The following is a 15,852-nucleotide window of genomic DNA, read 5'->3' on the forward strand; positions in this document are numbered from 1 at the left end:
AAAAAAAAAAAAAAAAAGAAAGAAAGTGCATGAGAACTATGTTCCCCACTGAGAAAGGGAAGGAGCAGGAAAACAGTTTGATTTCGAGATACATGAAACACTTCTGAAGTAGATAATAAGACTCTGATGACGGAAGTGACTGATTTAATTGGCAATCAGTTTTTATTACAGATTGGTTGTGGGGATAAAGGGAAGGTAGAAGTCCTCATTTTAAAAAACAAATTAACAAACATAGAACTAGGATATTTTATTAATAATTTATCTTGCTCTAATTTCTTCTCACAGGGCTCACAGTTTAGCAAGAAATGGCCTATTGTTTGCTACACGACTCAGGACTGTCTTACCTGAGAGATCACCTATGTCTTCATACTGTAAGACTGCAGCCCTGCTGCTCAGAATAACTCAGGCTGGTCCCCCCACTTCAAAAAGAGAGAAGACTAGTAAGAAGTATATTCTCTGAGAACTTTTTTGAGGCTAACCTAAGCCATCCTTACTCTGACACAATGCTGATAGCCTTTAGGGCATGCTATGTTCTCAAGTATGTGAAAAAAGAAATTTGATGGGTTTTCCATCTAGGGTGCTGTAAGAGTAGTGTCACTTTAGTCTGTTTGATTGCACTCATCCTGCTTAGCTTGTAGGAAGCCGTGATTCAAACACTTTTATGTTTATTGAGCAGAGGGAAGGGCTATGTTCACAGAACTCATTTTTCTGGTCAAGGGAGTACAGAATAGGTTTGTGTGCATATCTTTTTACAGCAAAGCAGACAGAGACAAGTTTTCTGTAAGTTCCATTTTCAAAAGTTATAAAGTTAAACTCACTTTCAACGATACTTAGGCTGCAAAGCCATTGAGATGCTTTTCTAAATTTTACCTTAGACCTCATTAAAAAAAAAATCATTAAAATCTGTCAGACAGGAAATAAAGACTTCTAATGACATCAAGCATGGCTTCATTGCTAGTTGGAGATTGAATTTTTTTTCATAGCTACTAAAAGCCAAAGACACATTTTACAACTTTTTAGGTTGAAGTGTCAAGCCAAATTAAAGTTTATCTGTACTGTATTTTATTACTAAGTCTGGTAATGAAGCAGATCACAGCATACTAGATTATAGCTTATTTGAAGATAGACAGGTAGCAATCATTTTGTGTTTTTTCCACTACCAGCTGAATATATCTCTCTTGTACCATCATGTAGCAGTGAAGTCAAAAGGCAGTGGAAGCATACTATTGTAGGAAAATCTCCAAACTTCCCAAATACATATTTTAAAAATCATGAAGTCCATTGAGGATATGCGGTAGAATGAATGACCAGCGTGAGCACAATGACAATCAGTTACTCTTCTGACACAGCACATTAGTCACTATGATAAGTTGGATGAGTACATTTACCTCTGTGTATGTGAGTACACCTAGGCCCTCATACACTAGAGATCAGATTAGTCAAGAGTTTTCAATTTCAGAAATTCCATTTGCTTTTAAATTTCTTCTCCGTTTCACCCATTTTAACTAGGGGTAGAGATTATCTGAGCTCCTGAATTGACTATGGGTCAGAGTAAAAGGCCTAGGGAGTTTCTCCCATCAGCTGTGTTAACCATATCCTGCCTTGAACAGGGATTATTATTCACGATATCAGGAATAAGGAAGCAGCAACACATATATAAGAAAAATGGAATGTCCCCACATCTTTTTCTTTAGTATAATTAATTCCTTCTTGGGATAGTGCCTGCACCTGGATTCTGTCTGGCCACTGCCCCCTCATCGGTGAATCCTAGTCCTTGGACCATGCTGCTTTACAGTCTGGTAATGGGACACCTGGACACACACAAACTGTCAATGCAAAATTTGTTTCCATGATGAGAACACTTAGATGAACAACCCAGAAAGAAAATGTATTTCAGCAAATACACAAATGACTGTAGATCTCCTCCTGACTAGCCACTGTGCGCAGCAAAAGACTTGGGCATTTCATCCAGCCTGCAGCTGTTTGAACTCAGTGGAAAGATCCTGTTATCACTAGATTTTGGATCTCTCCACTAATACAACTGAATAAACACTGATAGTCTTAAACAGAGATGAATCATAAAGATTAGTCTTTAATCTCTGAATCATGTAAAACATCTTCAGGTTAAAAGTGTATCATTACTTATTTCTTCCCAAAACGTTAAATAATTTCATATATTTGTGCTGTGCTTAGCACTCCAGCAGAGCCCAGTGTGAGTTCCGGTTGTACAATGAATGCAGGTTTATGCTATAACTTGGTTTATGATACCCATGTCACAAGCTCTTAGTTCATCAAAACACACATTAAATAAAATTATGTCTATTACAGCTCTATTTCACATTTAGCATTCTTAATATATTGTAAAGAAGAAATAACTAAAAAGATGACCTAGGGTAAATACAATAGAAGGAAATATAACCTCCCTGAAAGGAACTTGAAACAAAAGACCTCCTTTCTCATTGTTTTGGGAAGATTTTAACCCAAAGGATAAATTGTAAAACAGCAGTTGAAAAATCCTTAAATAGAAATAGACTGCAAAGAATAAAATGCAGTCTAGAATGCCTCCTCTCTTTTCTTTCTTCCTTGTGATGCTCCCAAAGCTGACAGAGAAGTTGTGAGTCTATGGCGTAATTATGAATTCCTCCTCTCCCCTCCACATGCAGATAATCACCAGATCTTATATTTTGCTTGCTCATATTTGGGGCTCTATCTCTGCTGTTCCTTCTGACCTTTATATTACAGCTTATCCATTGCAGATCACTTAAACACTTTCACGAAAGTGTTCCTTGTGATCATACCACAGTCTCCACTTCACTGGTTTACTCTAACCTTACTACAACCAATAAGTAATAGATTGCTGAATTTCACTTTCGTCCTTACCACCAAGATTTAGAACTGCTCCTTTTCATACAAAACCTCTGGTTACATTGCTTTCTAATTTTCCTTTTCATGATGCAAAATGATTCCTTTCGTATCCTTATTTTACTTTCTCCCTTTCTGTTTATTTTTTGTGACACCCTTCCTTTCCCAGTATGTAAATCCCTCCTCAAGACAAATTTCTCTCTTGAAGAGTAATACAGATGCAGCATCTACTGACTTATGTATTAGTAGGTGTATGCAACACTTACTGTATTATGTATAACAGTGACTAAGACATGTAAATCTATATTCCTATATTATGAATTTTGCATCTAACTATTTTGACCCCTGAATCTTGAGGCACTCTTTCTTGTCTCCAGACTTCAAGCTGCTCAGAGCAGGTAAAAAGAACAATTTTTCTGTAAGAAGTTTAAGTCCTTCTGTGTATTTAAAGAGTGCCAAGGAGTTGCAGAGATCTTAAAGAGATGGGTAAGAATCATTTTAGTAAGACACAAAATAATGGCAGGGTACCATTACTCTATTAAAGACAACTTCTGGAAAGCAAACTTATTATATCTGTGTTACTAAATCAAAGAATCTCATGGACTTTTTTGTGAGTAAATAAGCATCACTCTTGAACAAATAATAATAATTAAAAAAAACAGGTGGAGCAACTGAGATACAAAGAAGGTACCCAACAAGATGATATATGATGTAGAATAATTGAGTTATAGTTTCCAGACTCCTAGGACTCTTCCTGGGCTAATCATTCAGCTTATATTCGAGCTGTAGTTATTCATCACAGTAAGATACATACAGAAGTTTGCATTCTTCTCATCTAGCTTTAGGCACATAAAAATCAGATGTCTAAGTCTGCTCCAGTCACCACAGACACCCTTCACAATCAGTGGGATGAATTAGGCTTTTCCAGCATATTATTCATCTGACCTGCAGGTACCTATCTTCGGACAAGAAGAGTCATCCTATGCAAGATCTGATTTCTCTCCACTGAATATGAAGCCAGTAACAGATTAGACTTAAACATCTAACTTGTACATAACAACATTAGCGCAGATTAATTCCAACGGATTTCAGTAATATATGACAATAAAGAGGACAGAAGAGTTTGGCATTATACAACAGATGATGGATCAGAACAATCACTGTTCCAAAAAAATGTAAGTGATATGCATGATAAAATGAATTCAGTCATATAAAGGTAGAAAGGCAGACCATATTCAAAATAAAATTATGGAATTTACTTGAGAAAAAAAAAAGAGATATATAGTTTATATATAAATATATATATGTAGTTTATCTGAGATGCAAGTAAATCTACAAATACCTGGAGAAGTATTATACCCAAGCGAGATTAGAATTGTTTAGAGGATGCAAAGAATATAAACTAAAAATAATGAGATAAAATTGCATATGGGAAAAGGTCAATGAATGTAACAAGCTACCTTTATCATTTCATTTAGGAAGTGAACTTTCATCAGGAGTAGAAACCAAAGAAAGGATACAGCTAAATATAACACACGGAAACAACAGAGCATCAACTGAGGGAGGCTGGTAGGTGTTTATACAAGAAAGCTATTAATACAACATGATCCTATTATTTGTAATGCATTTGTAGCTTTTTCTCCAGTTTGTTTGCTTTTAGTTTAATTTTTGTTCAGAGAATATTTATCTGCAATTGATTATTTAGCAACTTGATTTTGTTAACTTTGTTTCCTTAAGAAGGATTCAATGGAGACAACCATCTTAGCTCAATTAGTTTATTGATTAGGTGCTTAAAACCTATAGCCAAGCAACAAGATAAAATTATACTTCAGTAATCCACTGGTCTATTGCAATGTAGCAAAAACTGAAATGGAGCAAATCCAGCATATAGTTTGAAATATGCCTCTGTCATTTACAACATATAGCTCTATAGAATTCAGCCTATTCCCACTTACTTATCAGAAGTATAGAAGTACACAAAGAAAACCCCAGATACACCAATCATCTGTGGCTGGTATCCATCTGGTGATCTTAAAAACAGATATATAAAATTAGAGTCCATACAAATTATCAACGACTGGAAAAAACAAAATTCTGCCCTAAAAAAATGTCAAGACACTTCACAAGATTAAAAAGTCATAACGAATTCTGCCATGTCTCCTAAGTTAAATAGTCAAATATCATGGAAATTTTGCTCAAAATGAAGCTTGGCACAGGGAAGGATATGACACTATAAAAGATTTTTTAATAATTTGCATACTTAGAAGTATGAATATATATCATTGTTTATTATAAACCAATTTAAAGTATGTAAAATTAGCAACTAAGGGAGTTTAAAAAAGCACCACTGGCTAAGGACAGGATTGGAAGTAGCTACTTTCCAAGCCCTTGGGGGAGAGAGCGCTTGGAGGCTTTAAAGGCAAGTAAATCTCTCCACTTGTGATATAAACAACTATTTTAGGCAGAACATTTGCATAGGCACCTAAAGTGCAGGCACCTGTTAGGTGCCTAGCTTGGGATGAAATGCAGGTATCACAACCAATATGAAACATAAATCCACAACAGATCTGTTCTTTTGCTAAGGCATATTTTTATTCAGCAGATGGCTGTGAAGTAGTACTCATTCCATTCCTAAAGATATGTCTGTTTTTTAAAAATATTAGAATCAATATATCACATAAATTACAGTCTTACTAGATTATAGGAAAAATATTTTCTGGAAGAATTGTTGAATGATCTTAAGAGTCTTACCAGGATACAAGAGAAGGTATGTAAAAAAAAAGACAATTCTCTTGAAGATCAAGCTAGTATTTTAAAATTTTAAAAAATAGAATACTGGCCTACCTATGTGCTATATTTGGCTTTGACATGCACAATTACCAAAGGAAAGAACTACAAATTGTTTAATCTGTGGCAATCCACCTAAACAGTACAGTAGAGTGACCAGATCATACCATACCAACAATCTATTTGATATTATTGTTGCTAGTTTAGTCCTGGCTTAAGTCTGAGGTCTTGGTTTATATTTTTAAAGACTTAAGTATTCTCTCTCTATCTAGCTGAAAGTGTGGGGTTTTTTTTTGTCATTCTCTTTACTATATACAGCAGGAACATTGTAGCTGACAAAGGTCAAGAGGCTCAGTATTTTTTGAATAGCATTCTCACCCGTAAGATTTTCAGTCTAGAAAAATCAGTATGAACCCAAATCTTTTAACTTTCAGGTCACAAGTAGTTTCAAAACTTTCAGTAAGTTTTTCTCTTTCTTCTTGCTTCTTACCATCAGCAAAGTTGTTTAATGCTCCCAGCAATTTCTTTTTGGAGAACTCTTCACTATTTAGTAGTACTGGTTTTCAGGTAATAGGTCTCTTAGAGAGGTGCATAATAAATAAAGAAGGTCAGGAAACTTCAGAGGAGATGAAATTCAAAAAGCAGAAAAACATTTAGCAAGTTCGTGAAAAAATGTTTTCAGTTTCTGACCAGTTCCAGTAGTAGTAAGAATGAAAATGCTAAAAGCTCAGCAAATGTTGTTAAAACTGCTCACAATGATGGAGTTTATTTGCCTTTTGTGCCAGACCAAATGGATTTGCCTTATTTCAGGAGCTGTGCTGTATTAGTCTCAACTATTGCAAAGCTCAGTTCACCCATGGAGCAAATGGATGATGAGTCATTCTTTTTTGGAATAGCACATTAAGTGCAATCTCATCTTACTGTTATTTAATTTTCCAGGTAAGTCATTCCACAGCACTATGAGCTCCATGATTATATAAATTTGGGAAGGATGAAATTTAAGGATGCATTATACCATAGTTACCTATGTTTAAGCACTGTCCCAGTTAAGTCAGTATTAATAATTTTATGTAATGACCAAACAATAATGTTGTCTTCTGACCTTAATTTTATAGGATTGTGGTTTACAATATTGTACTTTTACATCTCAAGTGCAATTGAAACTTACAAATGTATAAAATATTTGTGATAATAGCTATGCATTTGTATAAATTTAGTGCACCATATACTTATGGGGAATCAGCAGCAGTTACAAGAAAGGTTTGTGAGAAGTCTATAATGCAATGATATGCCTCAAATGATGCAAATGTGAGCTACGTAAGAGTAACTAATATATAATTACATTTGCTTTTTAGACATATAAAAATAAAAATCTTGATGGATTTGAGGAAATGATTTTAAAATATAATTTTATTTTATGAATTATACAAAACTACTTTTATCTGCTCCTGTATTTGCAATTTATTTTTTCACTCTCATATACTGTATTTTAAATATAACTTGCTCATGACAGCATCATAAAACATTTATTTTTGTAAACACAGAATGGACATCTACTGAGCAACTTTGGACTAATTTCCCGAAACAGGCTGGCCATAACATTAAAAAGACCTGCGCATGCCCAAAGTGCCAATAATATTACAATGTTAATAGCATCCTTTAATGTTTCCAAAGTTTTTCAATTAAGTTAAAAAGAAAAAGAAATTGTCTTCTATGCTTTTTTTATAATATCACAATACTGGTGATTTTTTCCTTTTGGGCTCCCTCACCCAAATGACCATGGGCTTTAATATAAGTATTGTCATTGGCAATGCACTCTGAATCAGGCACAAGGACACTGCAGCAGATGTTTCCAGGCTGCTGGAGCTGATATCATGCTGTCCAACAGTACTGCCTTCATACTGACTCTGGTTTAAGGTCTAGTTTTATAGTAGTCTTTATAGCTGAAAAAGGAAGAGTATTTCTCTGTCACAGAAAAAGCAGTAGAATCTTTTGGAGAGCAGCCTTATTCAGACACTTTCTTTGGGGAGCCTAAACCTTTGCCAGAAGAAAATGTTACTTCATAAGACTGTTTCCAATAGGTCATTTGATTTAAGTCATTTGTTTTTCAAGTAATTCAGTACAATTTCTATCCCATTCAGCCTCTTTCCTTTCCACTTACATACCTTTCTCTTTGTATATTAGATGACTGGTAGCATAGCTGTAAGTCATCTTGGCTAGTGACTTTTATTAAAAAAAACAAAACAGTTTCATATCTCTTTTAACTCTTTGCAGAATGACGAAGTCCTACTTTGTTTTCTTTTTTTATAAATGAAATAACTGGACTTCTTACATTTAGTCTCTACGTTGCTGTCTGTCTTCTGCTGAACAGAACTGGTTTTTATCTTCTTGCATAAATCTAAATTCAGAGAAATTTGTAAAGAACATGAGTTTAGCTGAACGAAAGAAAATGCTGAGTGTTGAATGTGTAATAGCAATGTATCTTTGCATCTACTTTTCCAGTTCATTTCTGCTTATATCTTTTTCTTCTACAAACAGTGATTTCCCTATCTAATTAAAATAAAAGTTAAATGGGAAGATGCAGGTATGGAAGAAAGAGGAAGGGGGTCTTTTAATGAACTCAGTACTTAGGTAGGTACACAAGCATAAGCTTTAAACTATACCAGATAATGTACTGGCAGTTACTCTTCGTGAGTGGGTAAATGTCTTACCTGACTAGGTAATTATTCCCTGTAAGACAGAGAATTTACTCCCTTTTTGCAGATAATACAGTTTTCCTAAACCATTTGGGCAAAAATATACATATATACCTTCTTCTATACTGAGGTTACATGTTTCTGCTGAACAGAGATGTGGATATTTTACCATACAAAACCACATACCATCTGGCCACATACAACTAGAAACAGGCATCCATTTGGCAGAAAACTAGATATCCCCATAGAAATAGAAACAGTGGAAGAAACCGTGGAAGAAATCTGTAAGCTTTGACTGCCACACTTGTTTCTGGTTTATAAATTTCCTGGGATAAGGAAGGAGAGTTGTGCTGCCTCATAGACAGCGTACTTGTTATAAGGAATACTTTGTCAGGATGGACGAAGGCAACTTCCAGGAAGACCAGAAGCCAGCCATGAAGTTTCCACCTCGACTTGCTGCCAGGACCGAGGGGTGGCCCTGAGTGAATGTGCAGTGGGGGGCAGATGACGTCATCAGCCCCACGTCACTGTCACCAGCGAGAAGGAGCTGGGCCAGCGCGAGACATTGCCCAGTGGCGCTCTGTGCCGTGCCCACAGGCAGCGGGGCAGCCGCAGTGTTTCCGGCAGCACCGCAGGGTGGTCTGATGCTTTGCAGAGAGGCCCAGGACCAGGGCCCCTGCCCAGCCTGAGTCACGAAGTGGCCCCTGCTTGCTGGTGGAGGGGTGGCCAAGACAGAAGGCACCACTTATCCCACAGCAACAAGGGCGTCGGAGAACAAAAGGCACATTTCACTGCAGAAACTGCAGGAATTAAAATCTCCAGGCAACTTCCTTTTAGTAGCCTCAGGATAAAACCCCGTTTTTCCAAAAAGCACAGGGTATTGGAAGCAAAACTTCTGCCTTGGGGCTGCAGGGCAAGTGCAGAAGCCTGCTCTCACCAGCACCTTCAGCAAAGGGGGCTGTTTGCCAAGCAGTCTGGGGGGATTGGCCAGGACAAGACATTTTCCCAAGGGCTGGCCTGCTCTGGAGCTCAGATTTAACTGCGCTCCTGCTGCCTTGAGCCTGGTGGCCTTTCCCATGGGGAGGGCATGCTCTGGCTGCTGCCTCATAGTCCACACGGGACTGACCAGACAGAGCCATGGCTAAACTGGCGCCCACCAAACCCGCCAGCGCTCCCCTCACCGTGGGCACAGGGAGCCTCGTCTGCTCCTCCTCACCCTAGGCACGTCTGACAGGCATGAGTGCAAACGCGCCCGCCTCCAGACACACCAGCACAGCACCCTCACAGCTCCCCTGAAGATCAGCCCAGGATCAACAGTCATCTAATATTCATGCATGGAGCTGGGCCTCCTACCCAGGCCTGACTCAGATCATGGGTGTCTCCAGCTGTGGCTCATTAGCTCATTTGCTAGCGAACAGCACAGCACCGAGGTTCATTAGGAAAACTCACCACCTCCCATCCCCCAGGCGATGGCACTGGTCCTGTGGCCCCCATGTCCCACAGGCCCTTCTCTGGTTGCAGGCACTGAGACTTCTCAGTGCACCCACATGCACAGGAAAGACTGTGCAGAAATTAGTTAGAAGTTAGGGTTTCCTGAGACAGGACAGACTGCGGTGATGAGGTGCCAGCACATGGACCAGGCACTTGCTGGCACCCTGCCAGCCCATCGTAACCCCCCCTGCCCCGTAGCTCTCCATTTCTCCACTCTTGTCCTTCCCCCATTTGCCTCCATCTCTCCTTTTCTCCACCATTGCCTCCTCCCAAATAAAGCACGTGCCCCTCATTACATTCCCCTCCCCATCAGCCCCAGTTTCCCTACACTCCCACCCAAATTTGACATTTCTGATACTGTTCCATTGGCTTGGGTGCAACGTTCTTGGCTCGGATGGACAGAGGAGGGAATGCAACCAGGCTTGCTTCTGGGCACGTGTAAAAATGAAATGCCAGGACTTGGAGAGGTTGCTGAGCAGCCTCACAGACAGGGCAAATGGTTTTGGACATATGCATCAGATGGCTGCATCGGACTACATGGAGAAAAAATTCTTTGATAGAAATAAGGTTAGTTATCTGCAATTCTCATTTAGGATCGAAGGTCCGGAGGCATGTGAGGGGTGAGAGGAAACAGGCTGGCACTCATGAAAGCTGTTTGCTACAGCTCCATGCAAACTGTTCACATTTACCAGTGTTCCTCTACATTGTGCTTGTATCTGCTAAAGGCTGCTGGAAATTCAGCTTTGGGAGAAGGAACAGGCAATTCTAGGGTTTGAGAGGAATCAGTGTGGGGAGCAGAAAATAGACCTTGCCCATAATCTCCATCTATATGGCATCTATATAGGGGAAAGGAAAATAAATAGGAGCCTAGCAGACAGTAAGTGTCGTCCTGCTTTTGTGGACTTTCTTTTCAATGCTTGACAGTTTTTTCTCTCCTGTTGTATGCTTTGCTTTAGATTTAAAAAGAAAATGTTTTAATTTAAGAAGTCATTGGTCTGACTATGCTATTCTTTTGACTTTCCCAGATGCTATTAGTTTAGTGAATTACTATATCCAGTTGATGCCCAGCTACAAAGAATTGAATAACTATATTTATGCCAAAATTATTTATTGCAGGATCAGATAAAAACAATTCAATTAAAAAAAGGAATGATCTAGTACCTCATTGAGTCAAAACAGATAAACAGAGGTTTATAGCTAAAATGATGAGAAGCCAAATAAAAAAGGGCTAGTAGTTTAGGTCCTAAAATTACACTCCTTCAAAGTTACGGCAATCCCTACTTTGAGGGCATTCTATGTACTTTCAGGTCTAAGCTATGTACAATATAGTTTAAAAGTTGCTTCTCTGGTTAAGCTGTATCTTGGGTTCTGTTATCTTTATTTTTCCATCAGTTGCCCAGTAACATTCAACATGATAGCAAGACACAAGCGTATACAGGGTCCCTCGTGTTCCTTGTATGCTTAAAACCATTGTCAATAGATTTTCAGTGTCTTTTAAGCCTAGCAAAAGCCCCTGCCCTGGGTCCCATCTTCTAAATTTATTTCTCCTAGTTCTTTCATTGGGTGCAGCAGGCCCAAATTATTCATATGCTATTTACTACATTTGTATTCAAAAAGTTTTGTATGACTTTTCCATCTGCCAACTATTGTAGTAGCAGTAAGAACTATCCCAAGTACTTGGCAGACATGGTTTCTATTTGAGAGGGGAAAACTGTAAATACATATGTCTTGCCAGCAACTCCAACACAATTTGAGAGCCCTCATTTTATGAAAGCAAGCTGTAGTTCGAAGAACATGCCTAATGTCAATGACTGAATAAATGCATTGCAAACCTTCTGCCCCAGCTGACTGTAGTACTGCCAACGCTGCAATGCAGTTGAGGAGAATGACCCATTTCTGCACAAGCATAGGTTCTTTTAACCGAAGATTTTCATCCCATAAAGCCAAGGCTACCCCCTCACATAGCTCTGTGAAAGTCTATTTCCTCATTGAAATTCTGGAGTCATGGTTGATCACACATTCAAGACGATAAGAGTCTACCCTGCGGAGTGGAACTGCTTTGCTCAGAAGTGTTATTGTTAGATCCTGTCAGAGAGCTAGCATTAACATGTCCTAAGATCCTAGTCAAGGCAAAAGCAAGCTTTTTCTGAAGAATATTATGTTGGTGGAGTTGAATCGAAACCTAGGAGAAAAAACATACCTCAGTCACTAAAACATGATTAGGAGATTAGCTTATAGGTAAAAGCAATTTTTTGCTTTAAACCATAGATTGTGAGACTTTTTTAACTGCTTGAAATCTTAAGCCGGACAGTAGCTAAACTGTCTGCAAGGGATACTGCCAAAACACCAGTTTTTCAAGGTATAAAGAAAAGAGATACCCTGAACATTGATTAAGAACAAAACAGGCTTTAAGCCTGTGGAGACCAGGAGAGAAGCTATGACTGGACTTCTCTTTGGACTGGCCAGGTTTCTCACTAAAAAAATTGCTGCTGGCTAAAAGTACTCATCTTTAAGATAATCAAAAATTGCTTTCTAAAGTAAACTGATTTCCCTGGATCTTTGCCCTTCAGATATTCCAGACATGAAACAGGATGGGTTGTCCCTGTATCCCCAACTGTCCTACACACCTTCATTCCCCTGGTCTGGAAACCATCATACAGTAGGTGCATACCTTGGTCTTGACCTCATACAGATTCAGGATGCAGCTGAGGCAGATGGCTGGACCCCAGAATTGAGAAGCACTCATATGTGCCATGATCTAGTTATGTCTTATGACTATAGATATAATAGTAAGAGTGAGAAAAGTTATAGATTTGTTATCGTTTATTTTGTAAGGTATAGTCATTTTTTCATGTACATGTGGCAGGAGGGTTGTCCTTATTTTATCCATCTAAACAAGTCATCTCAGGGCACCACTTCTCTATGACATTGGAAAATACCTTCAGGGCACTGGAAAATTTATCTCGCCCTCTGAAGCAAACTTTAGTGATATCTAGTATTGTAATAAAATAGAAATTGACCAAATCAGTTCAAGCGATATCATATGATCCGATACATTATGAACACGTCATGATTAGACTCATGAGAAGTAATGAAAAAGTCTGCTGAAATTAATAAACTTACTAAATCAATTTACAATATATGACAAATTAAGAAGATTACTGCAGTATCTCAGAAGTGTCTACAAAAACTAAGTAAAAATTAATGGTAAGCAAAAATGAGTTCCCTTTGTGGTTTATTTTCATCCAGCTGCATCCAGCTATGAAAAGGTTATCAAACAAAACACTAATTAGCAGTCAGTTCAAAACAGTTTCAGAAAGTAATCCCTTGGCTTCCAGTATTGTTTTGACAGTGTCGCAGTTTCAGTAAGTGCCTGGAACTGCACAAACCCTATTGCTGCTTAAGGGCAGAAGCCAGTCATGAGGTAATGGGCTTCCTATGCAGCACATGAAGGGTTAAGCAGCTGTGAATGGCATTCACAAGGAGTAGTAATCTGAGTGAGAGCTAACTGCAAGCACTGAAAGTACGTTTTATCCCTTCTCTTCTTGTGGTCTTTGGCAACTAGTTCCCAAACTGCAGAGCAGCCTCTCCATAGTCTTAAAAACCTTTTCCTTGAATGGCATGTTTCCCACCATGTTAGTGGTGGTGGTGCTGCTTAGTCCCTTCCATGTTAGTCCCTCCATGATGTGGATTATGGGGTCCACCTCCTCTTCCCCAGAGGTTTGCAAAGCTGTATCTCCTGATTTCTAAAAAAGTGATCAAAACACAAATCTGGACTTTCCAAATACTTACTGAATTTATCTTATTCTTTTTATTGCTTTCCATGCTAAGGTTTCTTTTGAATCCTTTCTGTTGAAGCTTTTTCACTATGTGGAGCAAATACATAACCACCAGCCAAAAAGAAAGTATGCATGTGTGACTGTAGCCTAGCTATTAGGGAACTCACCAGACAAGAAGGCATGAGTTCCAGCTCCCACAATAGCAAATGTTTAACATCTAATACAGAAACCGTCATTAAAAGAGGGACTGCAATACACCTCTCTTACCTTTTGAGTGAATGTCCTAAGCTGCCAAATTAGAGCATAATTTTTCTTTGGCCCAGGGAATACTAAAGCTACCTTACTGTGCTGGAATATTTGGCAAAGCTCTTCTTTATCCATAAGAGCTTTCAGTCTACTGACTATGTAAGGTGCAAGATGCATGTTCTTCAAATAAAGAATAGAATAAACACTGGTCTTTCACATACTGATTTAATGTATTAACCACTGAACTGCTGAGAAAAAGGACAGCACTATCACATGTTCCAGTTGCTTGTTAAAAGGCCTGATCTACTCTGTGTTCATTTTTAGGTGCCAAACACCAGGAATATACTTTGTGGAGTGAACACTTCTGTTTAGTTCAGTCCTATCAGTGCGCTTGAGAGGGGCAGGATTTAAAGTATAACTGGCACCCTTTAGTATTTGCTTACCTTCCAACCATATTATCTGTATTGGATGCACTTATAATGTCCTTAGCCATGAATTGTATAAGGAATCTAGGTAGATTGATAACACCTGAAGACTCTGCCATCAAAATACAGATTAGACAATACAGGAAATAAATTTTCTTACAGAACTAGATTAGGCTTTAGCACTCTGGGATTTATTTCAACCAAAACTATAGACCTCAAAGCCAGCTGTATAACTGTAAGCTGGTTAGTCCTCCATCCCTTTATAGTTAATGGAGAGAAATTAAGCAGCACCAGAAGGTAATTCATCTTGCTTACCTTAGGAATCTATTTATCTGCATTGACTGCAGAGTGAGCTTCCTATGATTAATTCAGATTTAGGCAACTAACTTTTAGATACTACCTTAGCTCAGATGAATCCTTGTTGTCTGTGTCTAAATTCAGTACAACTTCTTTAGATCATGTGTGATTCATATTCAGAGCAAGAGCTGTTCAGATTTCTGTAAACTACAATTCAGGTTTTTTGGGAAGAAGCAAGACTGGCCACTGATGATTCAGCCTAGGGCTATTTTTCAAATATACTTGCCCTGAGTATATTTTAACCCCAGAACTTCAGCACACCTCCTCTTTGTAGAGAACCGGTACTAAATGCGCTTTTGTCTCGACATTGCTGCCGCTGCTGCAGAGCTGCCACTGCCAAGGCGTGTCGGGCAATGCTGCGCCGAAACCCCCGGGAGCCGTCGGTGAGGTAAACAACCTCGTGCACCTGCACCGGGGAATAAGGGCGCGAAAAGGGCAGAAGGTCGCCTCTAGGGGAACAGCACGTCTGGCACGAACCACACGTACACATTTACCATCTGTGCATGAGCAGGAGACCCCCAGATGCCCCCAGCCCGTTTCTGGAAGGTTCCGAGAGGGCGGACTGCGCATGACAGCTAATCTGCATGGGAGGTGAGGAAGCACCTCCCAGAGGCGGGGCAGGAACCTATAAAAACTGCAGACTGTGCGAATGGGGGGGCTTGTTTGCCACGACTGAAGGTCTCTAGTGGAGTCAGCGGAACATCATCGGACTCGGAGTGGCGGTAGCTAGTTTCTTTTCTCCTTTTCCAACTTTCTCTGTCTTTTACTCTTACCCTTGTTCCCCTCTCCTCTTTGCCTTTCTCCACCTTTTCTCCCCACTTCATTGAAAATAAAGGTAAAAGGTTGTACATTTGACTGGTTTTAGGGTCTTAATCTCGTCCTTGGGATCGTAACGAAACCTTCCCGATATTGGATCAGGACACTCTTCCTGTGCAAATCCCACCAGACAGAGATTTCAAACTATGAAAGAAAAAAACAGCACTAATAGACCTAGTAGCTCAGGAAGGATTATTCTGTGGTTAAGCTCTCCAAATACACAGCTTTTTTTCATTCTCTTTTACTATTCCTCTACAGTTTTAACAGAGAACACTTAAGAGATTCCAGTGATATTGATCTTACAACCACTTAAGTCTTTTCCCTCTGGATTTTTGCCAACCTGTGTAAAGGAAAGAGTGTCCTTTACTTCAGTGACCTCAGTACCCATATCAG

This window comes from Dromaius novaehollandiae, chromosome 3 (assembly GCF_036370855.1).
Source record: "Dromaius novaehollandiae isolate bDroNov1 chromosome 3, bDroNov1.hap1, whole genome shotgun sequence".
In the NCBI taxonomy this organism is placed as follows: domain Eukaryota; kingdom Metazoa; phylum Chordata; class Aves; order Casuariiformes; family Dromaiidae; genus Dromaius; species Dromaius novaehollandiae.